Source organism: Pelobates fuscus, chromosome 5 (genome assembly GCF_036172605.1).
Source record: "Pelobates fuscus isolate aPelFus1 chromosome 5, aPelFus1.pri, whole genome shotgun sequence".
Taxonomy (NCBI): Eukaryota; Metazoa; Chordata; class Amphibia; order Anura; family Pelobatidae; genus Pelobates; species Pelobates fuscus.
Window position 1 is genome coordinate 285,822,516 of NC_086321.1, and position 9,263 is coordinate 285,831,778.

Consider the following 9,263-nt stretch of genomic DNA (forward strand, 5'->3'; position numbering starts at 1 on the left):
CTGGGTCCTTGGTTTTCAAATGAGATGCAAAAGTTGCTCTTATCAGAAAAGAGGACTTTGGACCACTGAGCAACAGACCAGGTCTGTTTTTCTTTATCCCAGGTAAGATGCTTCTGACGTTGTTTGTTGTTCAGGAGTGGCTTGACAAGAGGAATACGACATCTGAAGACCATGTCCAGGATCCGTCTGTATGTAGTGGCTCTTGATGCACTGACTCCAGCCTCAGTCCACTCCTTGTGAAAGTCCCCAACACTTTTGAATGACCTTTTCCTGACAATCCTCTCCAGGCTGTGGTCATCCTTGTGCTTATGCACCGTTTTCTTCCACACTTTTCCCTTCCACATAACTTTCTATTAATGTGCTTTGATACAGCACTTTTGGAACATCCAACTTCCTTCGCAATTACCTTTTGAGGCTTTCCCTTCTTATGGAGGATGTCAATGATGGTTTTCTGCACAACTGTCAGGTCAGCAGTCTTCCCCATGATTGTGATTCCTACTGAACCAAACTGAGGCTCAGAAACCCTTTGCAGGTGTTATGGCTTACTTAGCTGATTAGAGTGGGACACTGTGAGCCTAGAATAATGCACCTTTTCACAATATTTTAATTTACTGAGATTGTGGATTTGGAGATTTCATGAGCTGTAAGCCGTAATCATCGCACTTATGACAAAGCACGGCTTGAACTATCTTGCTTTGGATGTAATGCGTCTATCTTATTTATTAGTTTCCCCTTTTACGTTGCATTACTGAAATAAATTAACTTATTCACAATATTCACATTTTTCGAGTATCACCTGTATATGTACACATGCTTACATACACATACTCAAATTCATACACACATGAGTACGTGTGTATATAGAACTGTGAGTATGTGTATATAAATGAGGAGTTTAAGGCCATTTGGTTAGAATACATTGTTAAATGAAAATTGGAAAATTCAGAAAATTATAAATGAAGCCTCATTAGACATCTGGTCCATAAATACTGCTGATTATTTTGCACATATCTAACATTTGCCCTCTTTAGCTCCCTCTCTATTATGAAAAATACTGCATACCCCATTTTTCTTGGACTGCTGGAATCAGTCAGTGCACTGCCTTCACACCTCCCAGCAGCTATGCACTGATTCCGGGGCTTGGGTTGTGTTACATTCCCGGCTTTAGTACAGGGGGATGAGGGAGCTGTACAGTCAGAACATAGACTGATGCTTGCAGCTCCCCTACCACATGCAAGGACTGACGATTTGAATCTTAAGTGTCAGTAGGAAGGTACCTGTGATGTCTCGCAGGGTTGCTCTGTGCACCCCCTTTTGCCTGTTACCCGGAGTATACCTCCTTGTGGGTTAATACGCTACTGCTCCTCTCGAGGCATAATAATGTGCTGGCCGGTGAACACGATCTTTAATCTCTCCATTGGCTATTACGCCCTGAGGCCAAAGCATTGGTGGTCTTCTAGTAAATCTAACCCAGCAAATAATATGAGTAAAACAGGGCACGACAAATTCCAGGCGCCAGGTCGCCATAGTGACCAGGAAATTTGTACTGGCCATTTGTGAGCCTGTTCAGCCTCTGAGGTGACCAGCGGGCCAAGGGCTGCTGATTGAGGGAGGCGAGCCACAGGTGGCTGATTGAGGAAGGCGGCGAGGGAGCTGTATTCTACCTGCCCTGCTCCTTTGCGCGTCCTCCAGTGATGCCGGGAGCCAGGATATGACGTAATTTTGGTCCTGCATTACTAAACAGCGTTCTATGGAGCCGAGCAGAGAGAAGACAGCAGCCCCACTGGACCCAGGGGAAAGCTAATCCACTCCAGCTTTCCCAAAGGTAGGGGAGCTGGGTGGGTTTAAAATAATAAAAGTAATAGTTTGTGAGTGAGTGTGAGTGTTGCAGTGTGTGTATGTGTGTGAAGGAGTGTCTGTCAGTGATTGTGTGTCTGTCTGTCAGTGAGTGTGTGTGTATGCCAGTGAGTGTGTGTGTGTATGCCAGTGAGTGTGTGTATATGTCAGTGAGTGTGTGGGTGTGTGCATGTCAGTGAGTGTGTGTGTGTAAGTGAGTGTGTGTGTAAGTGAGTGTGTGTGTCAGTGAGTGTGTGTGTTTGTGCGTGTATGTGTGTAGCGTTGCTTACCTTATCCGGGGGCCGGCCGCGGTCCTCTCTTCAAGCCGCGCGCGGTCCTGCGGCTGCACGAGTCGCGCGCGGCTCATCCGACTCTCCTAACAGGAAGACGGGCAGTGACCGCGAGATGCGGTCACGTGTCCCGCCTGCAGCTAAGAGCGCGCCGCGAGTCTCGGGCGCGCTCTTAAAGAGAGAGTGGGAGCCTAAATTGCAAAAAGGCTCCCATTGGCTCCTGTCATGCCAATCACCCCATACACTTACCTGTTGGGGGTGTGGAAGTGACAGGAGCCAATCACATTAGTTTGAAGGCTACTTATACTCACCCTTTTCCCTTAGTTCCTTGCCCTATCGTGGTTTCTGCTACAGTTCCCTTTAGTGCTTGTTGTGTTCAGTTGTGTTTCTCCGTATTTGACCTTGGCTTTGTATTCTGACTTCGTTTTCGCTTTATCCTTGTCTGTACTGTTTACCGGCTTGCTGATTCCTGTGTACCAGACCCCGGCTAGTTCTCGTTTACGCTGTCTCTTTGTGCCCTTGACCTCGGATCGTTCCTGACTCTGTACTTCTCCTATTACGTCGAGTCCGGCCACTCTAAGGTCCGGTAGACGTATCTCTCCTCTGTGCTGTCTTCTGTTTGGCTGGATCCTGCGTGTAGGGGTATATACTCGTTACATTACGATAGGGCCATGGACCCCGCACATTTAGCTCAACAGATGGCGTCCCATGAGGCTAGATTTGTAGAGCAGGATCACCGTATGGATCAGATAACTCAGGCTCTCCAGACGCTCTTAGCTAGAACCATTCCAGCAACCGCACCTAACCCTCCTACACCCCTGCTTCCTGAAGTATCGACGGTGCCTAATGCTACGGCCCATTTAACGCCTCCTCCTAGGTATGGAGGGGATTCTAAGACATGCAGAGGGTTCATTAACCAAATAGAGTTTCATTTTGAGATGTATCCACGTTCATTTCCCACAGTGAGGTCTAAAGTTGGGTTCTTTATGCACCAACTTACCGACAAAGCACTTGAATGGGCAAACCCTATTTGGGAGGCTAATGGACCTATGGTGCATGACTTTCACAGTTTCCTTACAGCTTTTCGCAGAACTTTTGACACTATGAAAAGGTCTAAGAATGCCGCGAGAGCATTAATGAGGGTTAAACAGGGTTCTAGGTCTGTGGCTGATTACGCTATACAGTTTCGTACCCTTGCCTCACAGGTAGATTGGACCAACAATGGGTTAACTACTGCCTTCATGGAAGGCTTATCAGACTCTATATTGGATGAGGTAGCAGCTAAGGAGCTTCCTGTTGCCTTAGAGGACTTTATTGACTACCTCATCGATATAGATAATAGGATTCGTGACAGGCTCTATACCAAGAACAGGAATAGACGTTTTGTTACACCTATTCACCCCAGAGTTAATACACCGGAGAGTGCAAAAGTATTTGATGAGGAACCCATGCAATTAGGGGTTGCCAAACTCTCTGATAATGAAAAATTACATAGGAGAAGGGAGGGACTCTGCCTATATTGTGGTAGGAGAGACCATATGGTAAAGGAGTGTCCTTTCCTCCCGGAAAACTCTCGCACCTAAGACCTTATAGGGGACTGGCCTTGGGTGTGATTTCTAAGTCTCCTACATTGCCTCCTAACAGACTGCGTCTCCCTGTTTCTTTACATATGGGAGAAAGTTGTATAGTTGAAAATATATACGCCCTGGTTGACTCTGGGGCAGCTGAGAATTTTATAGACTCTGGTTTTGTAAAGAAAAACAATATTCCCATCAGGGAGAAGGAGATACCCTTGGCCGTTGAGGCCATAGATGGTAGACCATTGATATCTCCAGTTGTTACTCACGAGACTGCACCGCTACACATGTACACAGGGGTTCTACACTATGAAACCATTCGGTTCCAGGTCATCACCTCTCCCTCTTCACAGTTGGTGTTAGGGTATCCATGGTTACGTGCCCACAATCCCATTTTTGACTGGGAGACAGGGCAGATAAAATCATGGAGTGAAGCCTGACATGAGTCATGTACTATTGAAGTCACGCCTGTGAATTCTATTAACGTTCCTACTGTTCCTCCTTTATCTACGGCTATACCCTCTCAGTATTTATCTTTAAAGACTGTCTTTGATAAAAGAGAGGCTGACAAATTACCGCCTCACAGACCCTACGATTGTGCTATTGACTTGTTGCCTGGCACTATACCTCCCAAGGGCAGGGTGTACCCTCTATCGGTTCAAGAAAACCGTGTCATGGAGGAGTACATTAAAGAATCATTAGACAAGGGATTTATTAGGAGATCCTCTTCTCCGGCTGGAGCGGCGTAAAATAATAAGGGGGGGGACCTACTGTCCTCCCCCCGGCCCCCACCCCTGCGCGGTGGGTGGGGGCCCTAATAAAATAATAAGGGGGGGGACCTACTGTCCTCCCCCCCCTGGCCCCCACCCCTGCGCGGTGGGTGGGGGCCCTAATAAAATAATAAGGGGGGGGACCTACTGTCCTCCCCCCTGGCCCCCACCCCTGAGCGCTGGGTGGGGGCCCTAAATAAAGATAGGGGGGGGGACCTACTGTCCTCCCCCCTGGCCCCCACCCCTGCGCGGTGGGTGGGGGCCCTAAATAAAGATAGGGGGGGGACCTACTGTCCTCCCCCCTGGCCCCCACCCCTGAGCGGTGGGTGGGGGCCCTAAACAAAGATAGGGGGGGGACCTACTGTCCTCCCCCCCTGGCCCCCACCCCTGCGCTGTGGGTGGGGGCCCTAATAAAATAATAAGGGGGGGGACCTACTGTCCTCCCCCCCTGGCCCCCACCCCTGAGCGGTGGGTGGGGGCCCTAAATGACCCCCCCCCCCATCAAGGTGACTAGGGGTCCCAAGCCCCTAGTCAGCCCCCCCACCCAAAACATTCTATCCCCTACCTACCCCCCTCACCCTAAAAATAGTGAGGGGGGAATAAAATAACTAACCTGTAAAAAAAATAATTAAACTTACCATTTGACGTCTTCTTTTTTCTAAATTCTTCTTTCTTCAGCCCCCAAAAAGGCCAAATAAAAATCCATCATACCCGTCGCACTTTAAAAAAAAAAAAAAAAAAAAAAACGAGCGCAAAAAAAAAATTAATCCATGTTCACCCATGGAGGGCACGCCGCTACTGAGCTCCGCAGGGCGGGTCAAGGCTTATATAGCCTTGCCCCGCCCTGCAATTAGGCTTAGAACACACTGATTGGTTGGTTTAAGCCAATCAGAGTGCCCTGTGTCATTTTACAAGCGTGGGAAAATTCCAAAGAACTTTCCCACGCTTGTAAAATGACACAGAGCACTGTGATAGGATGGTTTTCAAGCCATCCAATCACAGTGCTCTGTGTAATTTTACAAGCTTGGGAAAGTTCTTTGGAATTTTCCCACGCTTGTAAAATGACACAGAGGGCCAGGGGGGGGGGGCTTATTAGGTGTTTTTTTTTTTTTTTTTTTACAGTGAGCAGCCACAGTAGGTCCCCCCCCCCTTATTGTTTTATTAGGGCCCCCACCCACCGCGCAGGGGTGGGGGCCAGGGGGGAGGACAGTAGGTCCCCCCCCCTTATTACCATTAATGTTTTTACAGTGAGCAGCCACAGGCTGCTCACTGCTTACTAGACATGCCCCTACTCGCGGTATAGCGAGTAGGGGCATATTATTTACTAATACTAAGTAATCTTTACTTAGTATTAGTACATTTGGCTTCAAGACCAATTCAGGTCTTTCAGCCTTTTAGTAGATAGCTCCCTGATACCGTGGGAATTAGGGAGTTATCTACTAAGCGGCTGCAAGATGCAGCCACAGCAATTAATAGGATCGGAGTTTCATTCATTAGAATGAAATTCCGATACGAACAAAGTACCGAATTGCATCCTAACACCAATGGAGAAACTCTTCTCATTCTGTTAGGATGCAATTCGGCAGTTTTGCCGGCGTTCTGTCTAAGTGACAGGACTTTCGGCAATACTGACAGGAAGTATTGTGGGAACTGGGAGGAAAGCTAGGGATCATGGGAAAATTGCTCTGACCAGCGGAAATGAAGCACACTTTGCTCCTCCGCTGGTCAGAGCTGGTCAAGCGGAGGAATCCTCCATAAGGCAAAGAGTCCCTACTTTGTCTTATAATTTTAAAGAAAACTAAAGAAGAATGGAAGAAAAGAATAACAGATCCTGAGAGAGGCGGAGAAGAGGAAGAGATTGAGGAAAGGTAAGTTCGGCATGACAGTGCCGCTTTAATGTTTTCAATGGAAAAATGTGTTGGTCAAGAACGGAACCCATGTTTATTACATTGCGGTCTATGGGAAATTAGTTCTCACTTTATGAACTCTCACTTTATGAACTAGGCTTCAGAACCAATTCGTTCGTAAAGTCAGGAACTACATATATATATGTATATATATGTATGTATATATATATATATATATATATATATATATATATATATATTATATATATATAAATAGTTTGCATATGGTGCTTTTGTAATATTGTATCCTATTTAACAATGCAATGTTTTGTGGACCCAGGACATACTTGAAAATGAGAGAAATCTCAATGTATCCATCCTGGTAAAAATATTTAATAAATAAATAAATATTGGAGACGACTTTTTTTGTGTTTTTGGGTCAGTAGTGGTGTACATCTTGGAATTATGTCATGGAACCTTCTGCGTTAAGTACATACCTACTTAAATCTAAGTACAGTTGACATCAACTTAGTTGCAGGTTATATGCAATCACTAGAGGGTTTTTTACAACCTGCCTTCTCAGAAATCTAGTAGAAACCATTGATTCCTTTTTCTGCCCTGTCCAGGTAGTGTAACCCTGTTCCTTCAACTTTGAACTTGCAAACCATGCTTCCAACTGTGTCTCTGGGAGCATTCAGTGCCTTCACTATCTTTTTGTATCCCGGTCCTTCTTTGTAAAGGGAGATGATCTCTTTGTGGACCATTTTTTTGACTTGGCTATATTTTAAACATGAAGTCAAATGTAACACTCAACAAACCCCTAACCAGTTCTCGTATTTCAAGTGTTCCAGCTAAAGCAGACCTGGTGCAACTAATGAAACCTGTTTTGCATATTTGTGCTGCTGTGAGGGATTCTATTCGGGGGTTGAATAATGTTGAGACTGTTAAAGTCATTATAGGTTGCATTTTCAGTTAAATTTGGGGAAACTACTTGAAGCATTCATAATGTTGAGCTATTTCAATTGTTGATTTGTTTATTGCAAACAGCTGAAAGTTTGTAAATTATGGACCTGGAGCTGTGTAAATGGCCCCAATATTTCTTATTTTTACACAGGCTCGTATTCATTTAAACACACATTCATATGCACACACGCTCACATTCATATACCATACACTATCATATACACACACATTTATATGCACACTTTCTGACATTCATATACACATATTCAAATTCATATATAAACACACATTTACAGGTGAAACTCAAAAAAATTAGAATAATGTGCAAAAGTTCATTTATTTCAGTAATGCAACGTAAAAGGGAAACTAATATATGAGATAGATGCATTACATGCAAAGCAAGATAGTTCAAGCCGTGATTTGTCATAAGTGCGATGACTATGGCTTACAGCTCATGAAAACCCCAAATCCACAATCTCAGTAAATTAGAATATTACATGCAATCAATAAAACAAGGAGTGTACATAGAACAATATCAGACCTCTGAAAAGTATAAGCATGCATATGGACTCAGTACTTGGTTTGGGCCCCTTTTGCAGCAATTACTGCCTCAATGCGGCGTGGCATGGAAGCTATCAGCCTGTGGCACTGCTAAGGTGTTATGGAAGACCAGGATGCTTCATTAGCAGCCTTCAGCTCTTCTGCATCGTTCGGTCTCATGTCTCTCATCTTTCTCTTGGCAATACCCTATAGATTCTCTATGGGGTTCAGGTCAGGCGAGTTTGCTGGCTAATCATGCACAGTAATCCCACGGTCATTGAACCAGGCTTTGGTGCTTTTAGCAGTGTGGGTAGGTGCCAAGTCCTGCTGGAAAATGAAGTCAGCATCCCCATAAAGCTCGTCTGTGGAAGGAAGCATGAAGTGCTCCAAAATCTCCTGGTAGACGGCTGCATTGACCCTGGACTTAATGAAGCACAGTGGACCAACATCAGCAGATGACATGGCTCACCAAATAAACACAGGCTGTGGAAACTTCACACTGGACTTCAAGCATCTTGCAGTGTGTGCCTCTCCATTCTTCTTCCAGACTCTGGGTCCTTGGTTTTCAAATGAGATGCAAAAGTTGCTCTTATCAGAAAAGAGGACTTTGGACCACTGAGCAACAGACCAGGTCTGTTTTTCTTTATCCCAGGTAAGATGCTTCTGACGTTGTTTGTTGTTCAGGAGTGGCTTGACAAGAGGAATACGACATCTGAAGACCATGTCCAGGATCCGTCTGTATGTAGTGGCTCTTGATGCACTGACTCCAGCCTCAGTCCACTCCTTGTGAAAGTCCCCAACACTTTTGAATGACCTTTTCCTGACAATCCTCTCCAGGCTGTGGTCATCCTTGTGCTTATGCACCGTTTTCTTCCACACTTTTCCCTTCCACATAACTTTCTATTAATGTGCTTTGATACAGCACTTTTGGAACATCCAACTTCCTTCGCAATTACCTTTTGAGGCTTTCCCTTCTTATGGAGGATGTCAATGATGGTTTTCTGCACAACTGTCAGGTCAGCAGTCTTCCCCATGATTGTGATTCCTACTGAACCAAACTGAGAGACCACGTAAAGGCTCAGAAACCCTTTGCAGGTGTTATGGCTTACTTAGCTGATTAGAGTGGGACACTGTGAGCCTAGAATAATGCACCTTTTCACAATATTTTAATTTACTGAGATTGTGGATTTGGAGATTTCATGAGCTGTAAGCCGTAATCATCGCACTTATGACAAAGCACGGCTTGAACTATCTTGCTTTGGATGTAATGCGTCTATCTTATTTATTAGTTTCCCCTTTTACGTTGCATTACTGAAATAAATTAACTTATTCACAATATTCACATTTTTCGAGTATCACCTGTATATGTACACATGCTTACATTCACATACACATACTCAAATTCATACACACATGAGTACGTGTGTATATAGAACTGTG